Below are 16,841 nucleotides of genomic sequence, written 5' to 3'. Positions count from 1 at the left end.
AAAGGTCCCGAGTTCGAGTCTCGGTCCGGCACACAGTTTTGATCTGCCATGAAGTTTCATATCAGCGCACACTCCGGTGCAGAGTGAAAATCTCATACCGCGTGAAGAAGTCTGTAAATGCCTGCTGCACATCCTCAACCGACTGGAGTCGACTACCCTCTAAGACCTTCTAAAAGACCGAAGGCGTGATAATAGCATGGGGAGAGACTGGGACTACATGGCGGGTGCGTAACATCTGCGTGGAGACTTGTGATGTGGGGACGTGCGTTATGATGAAGCAGCAGCACCCCTTGTCGCAGTGGTGGTTTTTAACAGACTTGCAGGCCCATACGCATTCGTCATTCTCCGATGGATGTCTTACCTGTGTTTGTCCTTCTGCAGCCAAGAAAAGAATAACAGCACGTTGGTCCTGTTTAGATGCATTTGGTAATACGTCGCTATATTTTACGTTTTCGCATTTACCGCACGCACATCGGAAACACGCGAATGCTCCACTAATCCCTTGCCTATATATCGGTGCTTACGTGCTCGCAACGGAGTCGCGCTTCCTTGCGTGTATGCTGCAGCGACGCCCTCAAATGGAAACCTTTTGGTCGCCCCTTATATTAGTTAAACATCTGAAATTCAGTTATGCGGATATGAAAGATTCAAAGAATATTGAAATCAGTATTTTCCTACTCAGACAAAACAGTCACAGCTCGCGCAAAATTTTATTCTCTATTACTCGTAAATGTCCTGGTAGCAACACGTTAGGGTTAGCGGGTTAAAAGCGCCACGCGGTACCACAGTCAAACACGAAGTCCAGAGTGGCGCGTTTAACCCCTTTTGCTGTTACCACCAGGGCAATGGTCACCCGATGATGATCGCATCTGACGAGCGAACTGGTAATAGCGAATCAAACTGTGGCTGTTTCATCTGAATACAAATTACAACGTTGCTTTGTCCCCGGCATGTGATGCCTGCCTTTGCCGTTATTTTCGGTGTTAAGGAAGTTTAAAAGCGTATTTTCTGACAAACTACTTCATTGTATGTTATACCTATTTTCGTGCTTACAATCATAAAGTGTATCAAAAGAGATACAACTTTTTAAAGATTTCTTTCACATTAATCTATTACTGATTACACATGAATCCGACCCATGACGTCCACAAACGAAGCCTAAGTGGAAGTCACTTTGAAGAATTCTGATTCCACTGATCTTCACGAACCATTACTAAAACGAGCTGAGAAAAATTCTAACAAATTGCTAAAAAAAGATTAAATCGTACCAATTTGAAATTATGATCTTGAGAAATACCGTAAGTTGATTTCTACCTCAGCTTAGATATGATTCAGTACTGTTATATGTTCAGCGAGCTCTTTAATTACCAAGTTCCAAATTTGATTGTACTTTTGGCTGTCTCCCTTGTCACTGCAGCTTCATTAATGTTTCGGACAGATCGTTACATAAGTTATGTTTGGTCGCTCCCTGTTCTAGTAGTAAAAGTCCATGTTTCAGTTTTTTCGTAGAAAATCAGTAAACTGAATATTTGTTTGTGGTGGTTATTTCAAGATGAAAATTTATACACTGTTTAAATCGTCACTGCTATAACTGTTATCGTAATCATCACAACTATGTGCAGAAAAAGCAGAAAAATAGCAAACGATTTAGTATCTCAATTAATTACGTAGTTCACTCCCGAAATCGATGGAAAGTTTACAGAAATATTGAAAAGAGGATGGAAGGTTAGATTCTAACATCTTGTCATCTTCGAAGTCGTCAGAGATGGATCATAGTCTCAGTTCGAGTCATGACCTTGTGGAAGAAGGAATTCAGTGTTTCTCAGAAGCCTGTTTAGGAAATCACAGAAAATCCTTACAAATTTTCTGTCTATGGCGCTTTGAAATATCTGGTAGGTAGCTCCAGTACTTCCGCTACCTTAAATTCTGTTCCTGGGGTGCATAGTCCCACAAGACGAGGCATTCAAGATTGTAATGAGGTACACGGAAATGATTTTATGCACTGAAAAGAGTAATTTCCTGATGAAAATGATGTGAATCGCATAGAGGATGAGTGAAATGAATAATACCTGGCAAATGCTCTAAAACGCATAGAGTTATTAACTGTAAACAGCTAAGATGCGCAGATATTTGCAGACCGGAGAAAATATTACACAGCTCATTTAAATATTCTGGAGAACTGCTGAATGTAGACAGCCCAAAAAATTGACCTTGCCAGTGCCTTCATCCTTGACATTCCCCATCTTATCATGTGTTATAGCTTGAGGATGTGAGGCCGAAGCATAGACTGGGTTACAACCTGTGGCGTCGCAACTAGTGCACGATCGCCCATTTGTCTATTAAAAGCTTTACTTCAGAATGTATGTGGGCTGCAATGTAAGCCGGTAGAGTATTATACGGTCAGTAACGGACGAGTTGTGTCCTGCAGACTGACGTCACGACCATCTGTTGCAGCTGCGCGTGTGAAAGTAGTGGAGTAGCGCTGACAGGCCACTTACATTATACGAAACTAAAAATATTAATAACTAATAAAGGAATAACCTGAGGAACGTCATATTTGATGCACATCCTTCTGTTGTGAAAACAAACAATATGTCAAAGTCTGAGATCAAAAATAGTTGTATTTTGGAGGTTAGTAAAATTCCATAAAAAAAACGTAATTTTCCGACAGTCAAGAATTTAAATAAATACAGTGATGTAATAGTTCACCTTCAGTGACTATGTACGATGATCTGATAACATTTTCAGTGTTCATATATAAATTTGGAAAGTTTTTAGTTTCAGAAAACCTCTGTGGCTTTTCTATAATAATAATTTCAAGAATTCTAAGTAAATATGTGTATTGTGTGTTAGGGTGCGTGTGAATGAGAATGCGTGCGTGAGAGTATGTGGGACGTTCGGCATTATTAAAAATCATTCATGTAATTCTCTACTAAGGAACTGGCAAGTGTTCCAACTCTGTAACGAGGGAACGAATCCACTAGTGGTTCCCCTACTAGTGAATGTCGGATGTCCAAGTATGTATGTTCGTGTATAAGACAGCCAGAACATTCGCGACTACATAATAAATTTCCAGATGTAGAGTAAAGCTTACAGTTCATTTTGTTTTGTTTATTTAATTAGAGAGTTTTGTGTTACTTAATTTGATGACGTCAACGAGCCTAGAGAAGTGGTTGGTGCTTGCTAGATTTTGGCGCGAGCCGCGCCCTAGAAGTGAGTTGTCATTGGTCGTAAGTGCGGACAGCCAATGAGAAGCGAGACGGTTGGACGCCTAGTGAGGAGATATATAGTTTTGAGTGTGGGAGAGTGAGGAGAGTCGCGAGCTAGCTTTGATTGGAGGCGGTTATGCTGGATGTGACTTTTCGCATTATGTGTAAGATGAAGTCTTGGGATGACTTCCGCGTTATGGTCCAGTGTTAATGGTATCTGGTTGTAACCAGAAACTGTTTATGAAAACTTTAGAGTGTTGTGATAATTCGTTCCGACGAAAATCACGAGTGAACTTTGAATTATATAGCGTGGCGGTACTGAGTATATTCTTACTGAGTATTTTATGGCGAGCATAAACTTTAACTAAAGACAACCACTGAATATCGTGTGCAGAAGTAATTGGCCGATCATTGACTGTGTTACAAGTAATTGGTTTCGGAATTTGGGAAAGTAAAAGTTCTGGCTGTTTTAGGTATGGTGATAACTGTGAGCAGAAACTTTAGTAATTTTCGTAAATGTGGGCTGATGATCTTGCTTAACGGCAATAAAGATATATTGAAGGGTTAAATGTGAACTTCATGTTTAAAGTACGAGTGACATCCCCTTTCCGAATCATTTCTTTAAAATACATAGACAATTTTCAGCAAATTTCACTTATAGCGGCCTCCGGCGTGTAGCTATGAGGTTACAGTTTCCTCAACACTGCTTTTCTGTGATCTCGTAAGTAGCTGCAGTCAGGAGTTCACGTGCGAAGATCTACCGCTGTAAAGAGGTAGGTGAACAAAAATTATAGAAGAAATTGCATTGCAGCAGCAACGTATAATCCGTCGCAATTGGTGCATCGCACGCACGCACGTAAAAAATCCGTCGCAAAACTGAGATATCAACTCTTCTATGGCCAGCATAAGTACCCTCTGAAAAATTTTTGCCTGTGGTCCATCGAAAAATAGGTCTATATGTCTAGTTTGGCAGCTTAGAGCAGATGATTTGGCTAACCAAAGTGCGTATAATGTACTACTTTGTAGAGCAGTCGGTTCCTTACCTATCAGCCACATCTAGGGGGAGTTGTCCATCGTCTCCAAAAAGTTTCATCAATCTGGAAACATAGTGTCTCTTGCATACTGAACTCGAGATTGGGGTACATTGTCAGACACAACAGGATATTAGGATTGACATCTTGAGTAGTGTGGTAGTAGCGCATTTCGTGATACCAGTCTCTCAGGAACAGGGCCCACACTCTAATCAACGTGCCGCCAGCACGGTAGCTCAGCGTGTTCGGACAGAGGTTTAGTTGCCTCTGTAATAAAAAAAAATTAAAAAAAAACTGAGTTAACCGATCAAGAACGAACTTAAACGGATGTTGCAGATGCAACGAACAAAATTGCCGGCACGGTAGTTCAGCGTGTTCGGTCAGAGAGCTGGTTGGCCTCTGTAAAAAAAAAACGTGCAGTCTTACCTAGTAGGTAGTCTTGGGGGCCAAAAACCGATATTAGCGACTTGTCGAACATGACAATCTGGAATTTTGTTACAAGAAAACATGAAATTTTTGAACGGCGAATAATAACCAGTGACTCATTTTCTGTATAGTTATACTTGAACCGTGTCACTGTTTGAGTTACGCAGATGCAATCATAGTTTTACACTGCCAGGGCTCTTATGGGACAGAACAGCACACATCCTGAACTGTGAAGCACCTATGGCCGGAACTAACGGTTTTCCAAGGGAAAATGTATCTACCGAAGAAGAAAACTTCACTTTTTTGGTTTCAAGAATGCTGCCTGAATAACGACGGAGAAATGAAATTTTATCTTTTCTGGAGCTGATTTAAGGATTTTGATGTCTGTGCAGCATTCAGTGTAACTTTGGCATACGAAATTATCTTGGCCAAGAATGAATGATGCTTCTTCTAATTACTGGGCACAGGGAAACTATCAGTTACTGCAATTTGGCGTGACACTGAGGTGAGACCATCTTTGCTGAGCATGTGGCTGAGGTACTAAACGCTTAGTTGAAAAAAAATGTTGATTTATATTCCAGCCTACTAGCTTTCAGTTTATGTAGCTGTTTAAAATTGTTGGTGTATTATTTATGCATGTGTCAATGCCGCACTCCTTTTGTTTACGTCAGATGAGGGCTGAAACAGCATAAAATTCCTTTGCTGCTTTGGACTGCGTTCAGATTTCTTCGGATGGGTTTGAACGATCGCTGGTGATTCCATACTGTATACCAGAGCAAAAACTGCGGTCGCACTTCACTCCAAAGGGGCGCGAGGATTTTCAGTGGGGTTCTGCCCCACGATGTCTTCGACAAGCGTTTAATCGTCCGAGGGCTGCCAACAGTGCCAAAGGTTGCCAAGAATGTCATCCTATTGCTCATCACATTGTGATCCGTCGTTTTCGACCGCGAAATGTGTGGAAATCAACGCTCCGAGGGACGGGGTGGCGTTCCAGGGACGTCTTTTATGTCAACCACTAACGCCGTTTCGTGTCTGAAATGTTTTGCTCAGCCACCCGTAAGAAAACCACCTGATTTCAACGGCGTCACGGTTCTGACCGCCATTGCAGAGGCGCCAACAGAAGTGGTGAAATGTGGGTAAGAGGAGGTGTGACGACCTTCCCATAGCGTGACACGTCCACAGTGGCGTTGGGAATATTTGCGGTTAAAGTTGGTGCCAATGTGTTATCATTAACCCACCTTACTTCTCACGTGACCCTCTGAGATCTGGCTTTTTTCCGCATATGTCGACACCTTGCTGTTTGTAGCTTTTATATGATTACAGAGGGAAGGTTGTAAGTACCTTTGAGCCAAATTTCAAACTTGTACGTCGCGATGGGAAACAGGTATGCCGCGCGGTGTGGCCGCGTAGTTTGAGGCGCCATGTCACGGACTGCGCAGCGCCTCCCGCCGGAGGTTCGAGTCCTCCCTCGGGCTTGGGTGTGCGTTGTTCTTAGCATTAGTTAGTTTAAATAGCGTGTAAGATAAGGGACCGAGGACCTCAGCAGTTTGGTCCCTTTGGAATCCACACACAATTTTTTAAAATAAATACAAGGATAACTTGCATCATTGAGCATGTTTTATTGCACTGCGGGAAACCGCAGATAAATTTTCACATTTTGAATGAAATGATCTACATTGGCTGTAAAATTATTTTATTCAAAGTTTCGAGTCAATTGAAGACGTACCCTCAGATGACCTGTACAAAAAATAATAAAGAAGAAAAGCTTTTACAAATAATTCTTACCAATGGTCTGAAGAACAAAAGGATACAAGTATAGTATCGTGTAACATCACTTGAGAAGTATTCACAGAGATTCTGTTATAACAACACATAGCGAAGAGGTTACTGCCTTAGAGCCACTCCCTGTCACTCACGTCAAGTATAAACACACAGCGCGCTTGTAGCGGTTCGCCCTACATCTACATCTACATCTACATTTATACTCCGCAAGCCACCCAACGGTGTGTGGCGGAGGGCACTTTACGTGTGTTTTGTAAGCCACCTCCTTTGTTGATGGACTACATTTTCTAAGGACTCTCCCAATGAATCTCAACCTGGTACCCGCCTTGCCTACAATTAATTTTATATGATCATTCCACTTCAAATCGTTCCGCACGCACACTCCCATATATTTTACAGAAGTAACTGCTACCAGTGTTTGTTCCGCTATCATATAATCATACAATAAAGGATCCTTCTTTCTATGTATTCTCAATACATTACATTTGTCTATGTTAAGGGTCAGTTGCCACTCCCTGCACCAAGTGCCTATCCGTTGCAGATCTTCCGGCATTTCGCTACAATTTTCTAATGCTGCAACTTCTCTGTATACTACAGCATCATCCGCGAAAAGCCGCATGGAACTTCCGACACTATCTACTAGGTCATTTATATATATTGTGAAAAGCAATGGTCCCATAACACTCCCCTGTGGCACGCCAGAGGTTACTTTAACGTCTGTAGACGTCTCTCCATTGATAACAACATGCTGTGTTCTGTTTGCTAAAAACTCTTCAATCCAGCCACACAGCTGGTCTGATATCCCGTAGGCTCTTACTTTGTTTATCAGGCGACAGTGCGGCACTGTATCGAACGCCTTCCGGAAGTCAAGAAAAATAGCATCTACCTGGGAGCCTGTACCTAATATTTTCTGGTCTCATGAACAAATAAAGCGAGTTGGGTCTCACACGATCGCTGTTTCCGGAATCCATGTTGATTCCTACATAGTAGATTCTGGGTTTCCAAAAACGACATGATACTCGAGCAAAAAACATGTTCTAAAATTCTACAACAGATCGACGTCAGAGATATAGGTCTATAGTTTTGCGCATCTGCTCGACGACCCTTCTTGAAGACTGGGACTACCTGTGCTCTTTTCCAATCATTTGGAACCCTCCGTTCCTCTAGAGACTTGCGGTACACGGCTGTTAGAAGGGGGGCAAGTTCTTTCGTGTACTCTGTGTAGAATCGAATTGGTATCCCGTCAGGTCCAGTGGACTTTCCTCTGTTGAGTGATTCCAGTTGATTTTCTATTCCTTGGACACCTATTTCGATGTCAGCCATTTTTTCGTTTGTGCGAGGATTTAGAGAAGGAACTGCAGTGCGGTCTTCCTCTGTGAAACAGCTTTGGAAAAAGGTGTTTAGTATTTCAGCTTTACGCGTGTCATCCTCTGTTTCAATGCCATCATCATCCCGGAGTGTCTGGATATGCTGTTCCAAGCCACTTACTGATTTAACGTAAGACCAGAACTTCCTAGGATTTTCTGTCAAGTCGGTACATAGAATTTTACTTTCGAATTCACTGAACGCTTCACGCATAGCCCTCCTTACGCTAACTTTGACATCGTTTAGCTTCTGTTTGTCTGAGAGGTTTTGGCTGCATTTAAACTTGGAGTGAAGCTCTCTTTGCTTTCGCAGTAGTTTCCTAACTTTGTTGTTGTACCACGGTGGGTTTTTCCAGTCCCTCACAGTTTTACTCGGCACGTACCTGTCTAAAACACATTTTACGATTGCCTTGAACTTTTTCCATAAACACTCAACATTGTCAGTGTCGGAACAAAAATTTTCGTATTGATCTGTTAGGTAGTCTGAAATCTGCCTTCTATTACTCTTGCTAAACAGATAAACCTTCCTCCCTTTTTTTATATTCTTATTAACTTCCATATTCAGGGATGCTGCAACGGCCTTATGATCACTGATTCCCTGTTCTGCACATACAGAGTCGAAAAGTTCGAGTCTGTTTGTTATCAGTAGGTCCAAGATGTTATCTCCACGAGTCGGTTCTATGTTTAATTGGTTCAAATGGCTCTGAGCACTATGGGACTCAACTGCTGTGGTCATAAGTCCCCTAGAACTTAGAACTACTTAAACCTAACTAACCTAAGGACATCACACACATCCATGCCCGAGGCAGGATTCGAACCTGCGACCGTCGCGGTCGTGCGGTTCCAGACTGTAGCGCCTTTAACCGCTCGGCCACTTCGGCCGGCTCTCTGTTTAATTGCTCGAGGTAATTTTCGGATAGTGCACTCAGTATAATGTCACTCGATGCTCTGTCCCCACCACCCGTCCTAAACATCTGAGTGTCCCTAGGCGATAGCATAGCACGTACAGAAATAAAACCTGAATGAAGACCATGTGGGACAAACAAAGCTGTGGACTAGTAACGCACGTACACAATTTCGGTACATAAATCGTATAAACGAACCACGTTCATGTTCGTGGCATGGTAAGGCTCTTTTAGTTATAGGATTTAGGCACTCAAATTGTCTGGCACGTTACTGGTCTATACGATAATACTGTATAATGCTGCACTATATAATACTAAACTAAAATATCATATTTCAGTATCCCTTTATTCTTCAGACCTTTCTTAAGATTTCTTCGTGAAAAATATGATCTTTGTTAATTTTCATACAGATCACCAGAGGATGCGTCTTCAAGTAACACGAAACCTGTCAGGACTTTGAATAAAATTGTTTTACAGTCACTGCGAATCATTTCATTCAAAATGTAACTAGCATCAGTTTAAATGTGGTACAAAAATAGATTATTATTGAGCAAATAAAAGCAATTATAATATGCCTTCACTAAATTCCTGTGAACAGCATACCTCTTCATTGTATTGTTATTTTGTATAAATGCTGTATTTAAGGACCTTTCTTGGAATTAACAAAATCATTTAATAGATTAACACACAAAGAATCTCTTCAACATGGAGAAAATTTGGCAAATCCAACCTTCCATATATAATCTGCCCAGTCTGGGCGTAAGTAAAAGGCATCTTGACCAGAAACTATTAATTTTGTAACATAAAATGTTGTGGAGGATCTTTGGACTAGTGCAAGATACTGTTAGGGGACAACAAACGGTGCAATAGCCCAAAATGTGCAGTACTCAAAGCGAGAAAATTTCGATGGGCAGGATTTGTGACTCTCACATATGGCCACATTCAAGCCACAACTGTGATGTTATGAGTTCGTTTAAGCAGCTACTCGTCTTTCCCGTAGCAACAGCTGACGGTTCAGCTACGCTAATGAAAGCTTATATCATCTTTTGAATGTCCCTTATTTCTTTTTAGTTATTCAACCCTGGCATTCGCAACCACAAAATATTTTTTCTACGGCGGGTAACCATATGCTTTACTTATACATCAGACTGTAACTTCTTCCTATACAATTTGTGTTTTCAACAATTTTTTAAATAACGAATTTTTCACATTAAGATTTACTACCATCTGTTAGGGGAAATCCTATCTCTTCCATTTCGACCGTTACAAATTTAAACGGTAGATCAAACTTTAATGGTGCTCTTAAGTCATTTAAAGCCTTTACTTACAGCTACTTAATATGTAATTACTTCGTAAAATTATAAATTTCTAGACAGTGTCAACATTGCGACAAAGTTGCGTGCCTTACAGCCGTTTTCTTTTTATCATTCAACTTTGAGAGAATTTTTAAGTTCACTGGACTCCCATTCGGGAAGGCTTCTATTCAAATCCCCTTTCAGCCATCTAGATTTAGATTTTCCGTGTTTTCCTTAAATTGTGTAAGAGAAATTCCGGGATGATTTCTTTGAACTGGAAACGGCCGATTTCTTTCCTTCCCTACTTAAGCAGAGTCTGTCTTCCGTCACCATCGGTCTCGATGTCGATGGGACGATAAATACTAATCTTTCTTCCTTAGTCTCAGAGAAAATTATAAAACCCAGTTTTTATATCTGTTTAGTGAGTTTACTTTCAGAGTATTCTCTGAGTACTGTTCGGCCTGCTAATTATGTGGCTAAGGGACAATGGAAAGCTTGAGCGAGAAAGCAGCAGACATCTCATTTTATCTCAAATTACTATTCTGATTCATCTCACAGCGTGAAGAAGTGGTATGACGAACGAACTTATCCTGAGTTAAATTATTAAGGGATTCCGACAATGAATCCAAAACACCATCAGAGGTTCATTAAGATGAATGATGCCATTCTGGAAAAGAAAGTAATGATGAATCTCTGAATGCAAATTACGCTGACGAAGTAATCCCATTTGAGGCAATTTCTGAAATTTCCTCTCTTTGGTTGATTGATAGTTTGTTTTCTCCATCAGTTCAAATGGCTCTGAGCAATATGCGACTTAACTTCTGAGGTCATCAGTCCCCTAGAACTTAGAACTACTTAAACCTAACTAACCTAAGGACATCACACACATCCATGCCCGAGGCAGGATTCGAACCTGCGACCGTAGCGGTCGCGCGGTTCCAGACTGTAGCGTCTCCATCAGTGAGATCGCAGAATGCCTAAATTGTGCTGTCAGTGAACTCTCTCAGTTTCATGATGCGGAGCATTCTTTAATCCCTGGCGACATGGTTTAACATAAAAACCGCCACAGCTTTAGAACACGTGGATTCTAAGACTGATCGAAAGATAGGAACTCAAACATACTAACACCGAGATGTAGTGTTGTTGCCCACACTATGTGATGCATAAAGAGCGTTTCCGTAAGGGCGTGCATAAATTTAACAGGACATAGAGGATGCTCCACTCAATAATTTGAGGCAGGGTACTTGGTGTCGGAGAAACCATTTTTAGGAGATAATAGTAAAAAAAAATCACTTTACTCTGTATTTTTTTAATTACACTAGTTACATTAGTGCAGTGCGGAGACCATCACTGAGACCATTTGTACTGTATCTTAAAACTGTGCTGAAAGTGACGGCTATCAACCTTAATGCAAGCATGATATTGACGAATAAGATTCTGACGCACCCTGACAAATATTCTTGGTGTGTTTCAAATCACGTCACAGCCAGCTACAATTCTGGCAACTAATCCCATCTCCATATCCACTGGAGTCTCATACACAGGTGACTTTAGCTATCCCCATAGGAAATAATCCAGGCGATTCAGGTCAGGTGACCTCGCAGGCTATGGAATAGGATCTCCCCTTCCAATTCAGCGACCAGGAAATACAGCATTGAGATTGTTGCGGACATCCACAATGAAGTGAGGCGGTGCACCGACATGTTGTATCCACATCCTCTCACGAACAGGCAAGAGTACTTTCTCCAGCATTCAGGTAGAACTCTTAAAACGAACGTCCAAGTACAGGTGACCGTTCGCACGGGCAGGTAGAAAAATGGCTCTGAGCACTATGGGAATTAACTTCTGAGGTCATCAGTCCCCTAGAACTTAGAACTAATTAAACCTAACTAACCTAAGGACATCACACACATCCATGCCCGAGGCAGGATTCGAACCTGCGACCGTAGCGATCGCGAGGTTCAAGACTGTAGAGCCTAGAACCGCTCGGCCACTCCGGCCGGCTCCAGGTAGAAGACTTGGCACAAATGATATTGTCGCCTACAATGCCGGCCCAGATATTCACAGGAAAACATACTTGATGGTGTGACTCTACTACAGCGTGAGGGTTTCCCTCATCCCACACATGGCTATTCCTGCTGTTAGAAATACCATTACGACCAAATGAGGCCTCGTCAGTAAACAGCACGATTTGGAGGAAATCTGATCGATCAATCCATTTTGCGGCAAACACTGACACAATGCGACCCTTGGTGCAAACTCAGTCATAAGCATTGTCTGGACTCATTGTGGGTGATACGGGTTTAACTGTTGTTCGTGGAGTACTCGCCACACGCTAGTATGTGCAGTGCCCATTTGACGCGCAATATAACGAGTACTTGTAGTGGGGTCCACTGCAACACATTCCAGCACCTCCTCTTCAAAGTCGGGTGTGCGAGTGATCCCCATGTGGCCAGGTCCCTCGTTTCTTCTTTCCAGTGAACCAGTCTCCCGCAATCGGCGATCGAGAAAAACACTCGTTGTGACGGATGATACCTGTTAGGAAATTGTTCCCTGTACAGCCTTTCAGCAACAAGAGCATTGCAACGTACTTCTCCATACACAAGGTGCATGTCAATGAGTTCTCCAAGATTGTACCGGTACTGCTACATCGAACTGTACTGTACGTCTCTGAATAGCACTGATAATGAATGGGTCTTTCGTTGATTCATCGGACGTTCTGTCGTGGGACAATGCAAATACGATGCAACAGAGCCACCTTATGGACAAGTAAAGTGAACAAAACCTGCATCATGACTTCATAGTAATCAGGCTCATCCTCTTTGTTTCAAAATGGTTCAAATGGCTCTGAGCACTATGGGACTTAACTTCTGAGGTCATGAGTCCCCTAAAACTTAGAACTAATTAAACCTAACTAACCTAAGGACATCACACACATCCATGCTCGAGGCAGGATTCGAACATGCGACCGTAGCGGTCGCGCGGTTCCAGACTGTAGCGCCTAGAACCGTTCGACCACTCCGGCCGGCCTCTTTGTTTCCTTGCAGGAAATAAAGAATGTGCCTATAAGTAAACAGCACAGTGCGTTTGAACTTGTACGCATGTTAGTTAATTAGCTGGAAAACAGTAGTGCTAGACAAAGCGGTAAACATGTTTACTTCCGTATCTCCTTAAGATGGCTTCTCTGACCCCAGATTTCCTACCTCATGTTCAGTGGAGTATTTTCTATTTTCTATGTCCTGTTACATTTTTGCAAGCTCTGACGGAAACAGCCTGTATAGGAGAGATTCAACAACTGAAACGATGACCTAGTTCTTCAAGCGATGACATTGCCTACCGGTATGTAGCAAAATCTGCAAAGGGGGTTAAACAAATCATCATAGCCTCTGGGATGGTACTTAGGTGTATCGAACCAAATCCAAGAAAACTATATAGGAACAGGACGACAAGCAAAGCCACAAACCAGACTGGGTGACTACTTACCTTGGTAATAAAAGATACAACCATTACAGGAGACGAAATACTTATGGTTAATAACAGACGAATTTCTTTTATGGAAGAAACAAACACGTAACAGCCGTAGGATAAAATTAGTATCGATAATACAGTACAAATACAGAGGTGTCAGCCCATGAACATCAGTCTTCACCTACAATCAGTTTGTACTCCACTTTAATTGAATACATCCCAATCACCTGGCTGTAGAACTCACCTCTGGCAAAGAAAGTATCTGCTTCCATCAATAAATTCCTTTAATTTATGAAAGGGTTGTCCCCAGACTTGAGAAGAACGCAGCATAAGCCATCATAGAAAAAGAATCTCATCGTGAACCAAGGGACATCGAGAAAATCAATGAAGCACTAGTAACAGATACATTTCTAAAGAAGACATGCGCCTCGATTTTTGCACTGGCAAGGATATTTACGCCGCAATAAAGCAAATGAACACGGCCATAGGTGCCAAATACGGCAACTACAGACCAATCTACAAGTAAAACAGAACAGTTAATCAGTGTAACAGCTACCGTCATCAGTGAGGTTCTTGGTGGTTTTTTCTCAGTACTCAGGAAATGTCAGGACAGAAGGAGACGACTTGATGAAAGAAAGAAGATCGCCCAAGCTTGAAAGAATGCGACACATCCTTCTGCAGCAGACTTGCCACCTTCAGGGCTGGTTTAATAAAAAGTGGCACAGTCTTTTTGAATATGCGCAGCAAGCACACGTAACACGACTGCTTCGAGCATCTGGAGAAGGCAGTTTGGTCAGGCATCAAAAACTTGTACACTCCAGTGATCCTGTCAACTCGTCCAGAAGACTGAAAACATGCCGTCAACCATGTAGGATTGACTCGTTGGCCATTTATTTGAGAGAAGAGCTTTCTCATTCCACCCGGTGGAAACCAGTCGGTCAACTATTTTTGGCTTCTATTAGTAAATGAATATATGTTCAAAAACTGCCGTTTTGGAAGCTACTATTTTTGATACAATTAATAATTTGCAGATCGAAAGTCGGTCATGAGACGCTTCAGATAGATAGAGAATTAGACGAAAAAAACGAGTCTTTCGTTTGAGCATAGCTTCATTGATTCTCGAGCTATGTCGCATTTTGTGTAGAAAAAGCTAAATGCTGGTGATAACACATAAAGGCTGTAGAATGTGCTGGACTTGTTGCCCAGTATACTGTAAGGTTTTTGTTATTCACTTCACTCATTCCTCACGGGCTTTAACCAGCACATGCACCACAGTGTGAGCACAAGCATCAGCAATCAACTCCCTGAGGTGGGCACGATTTTCTGACCTTCACCGCACACCCACACGTTCCCAAAGACAAAAATGTAATGCACTTAAATCCATGGAACGTGGTGGCATTGCACTGGGCATCTACAATCTATCCATCTCCGCGGAGACTATATCTGACAAGGGAAGGCCACGACGTTGCGATCACGGATTTACTTCGAACTTTGTACACCCTTAGCAAGCAATCGAAACAACATAATGGGCAAGCAGTGATGTGCACTACTCTGCCAAGCCCGAGAAGATCGCAGGGGAAGTTTTACGCATCTACTATGTAACTGATGTACTTGTGCGCAGGTGCCAGACGTTAAGAGTTCATGGTGCGGCTAGCGTTCGAGCTGCGTAAAACGAACGTGTATGAGGCGACGCTTCGACTCCCGTTCAAACCTTCATTTTTGTAGTAGAAGTGTAAACTCTGTGATATTCAAAAAATTTGCCGCTACGCTATTCGTTCTTGCTACGTTAGCTACATCTCACCGCTACGCAGGTTAACTGCCAAATGGGGCTGCCTCTGTGTCTACAGCTCGAAGCGTTGGGGTGCAAAATAGTTCTGGGTATCTTACCAGACTGCATATATAAGGGATTTCGCAAATCACGTCAGGCATACATTTTCAGGAAAACTCTATGCATTTCTTCATTTACTTGCCGATAGTTATAAATATGTTTGTTCTAATAATCAAATATAATTAAAAATAGTCAGTAGTCAAATAACATGAAATTCACTAAAGCTTCATGCAAATACATGTGGTTTTTTTATTATATTATCTCTCAAACGTCGAATAAATTAAATAATATGACCAGTGATGAAAAAATATAGATTAAAAATTAAGTTTCAGCAAGATTCGAACCGTCGCCTCATACACGTTTGTCTTTAAAGGCGCGAACGCTAACCACTTTACCACCAAATACTACGGTTAAAATTTCTTTTGCGATTTTCTCGGAAAATGGCCTACTAAAGGTGAACTAAGTTTGAAGTAAATCTGTAATCCCAGCTTTGTGGCCTCCCCTGGTGAGGGATTACTGCTGTACAGCTGACCCTAGTTTCCTGCGAGAAGCAGCAAGTACTGCGTTCTGGACTGTAAGGCAGGTTCACAATCGCAGCTGAAGTGACTCGAAAGGTAGTGGCATACTGCAGTGGCACAGTATGCAGAGGTGCCACTCAAGAGTCACAACTACTATCACGCCACAAAAAGTTCAACTCGCTTGTACTTTGTGACGCCACTTGCCTTCCACCACTGCTCTCTGGAGGCTATATTGCGAATCACGAGCATTCTGTCGCAGTCGTCATGGAGTAATTGCTGTTGTACTCCGTTCTGTTTCAGTGTGTTTTCATTTTATTGCTCAGAAAAGTCAAAATACTGGTCGGCAGGTACACTTTCGCAGCTTCTGGAACTACAAGAACAACCACCTAATATTACTGTTAAATTTTCTGTGCTCGTGTGTGTGCTAAAAACTGGTGTATCCCTCAATATTGTAAGATTTTTGGATGAATATATAAATAAATTCCGTATGAATTCAGACCTGATCAATAAATGAACTTTATATAAAACCAAAAATGCGAGTGGTACAAATCTCGTGATTATGAGACCAATCACTGTATAAACTGTGCATTATATGCGGAAAATAGCACCCGAGCGTGATGTGGCAACTGTTAAACTAAAAATTACTTATTCGAAATCCATTTATCAATGAAAGAAAAAAGATTCTCACATCTTGGAAGAGTGGAGCTTCTGCAGATGATATTTACATGCCAGCTCTTTGTTAGTTTGTAATAGCAGACAGCTTTTTCGTCTTAGAATGTTATATATTTTATAAGTGTGTTTGTGGGCGCTGATTTATCCCCGCGCGAAGTCTATTTTCGGATCCAACATTTGGTTTTCGTCTTCCTTGTACTTCACTCTTATCATAGCTCTAATGCCGTAACCAGCCTGCAACATAAATACGAGTTCATATGACTTCAGTATATTGAGCAAGCAGTAAAGAAAACAAAAGAAAAATTTGGAGTAGGTATTAAAACCCATGGAGAAGAAATAAAAA

The sequence above is a fragment of the Schistocerca americana genome, chromosome 5 (genome assembly GCF_021461395.2).
Source record: "Schistocerca americana isolate TAMUIC-IGC-003095 chromosome 5, iqSchAmer2.1, whole genome shotgun sequence".
Classification (NCBI taxonomy): Eukaryota; Metazoa; Arthropoda; class Insecta; order Orthoptera; family Acrididae; genus Schistocerca; species Schistocerca americana.
This window is presented reverse-complemented; position numbering follows the sequence as displayed.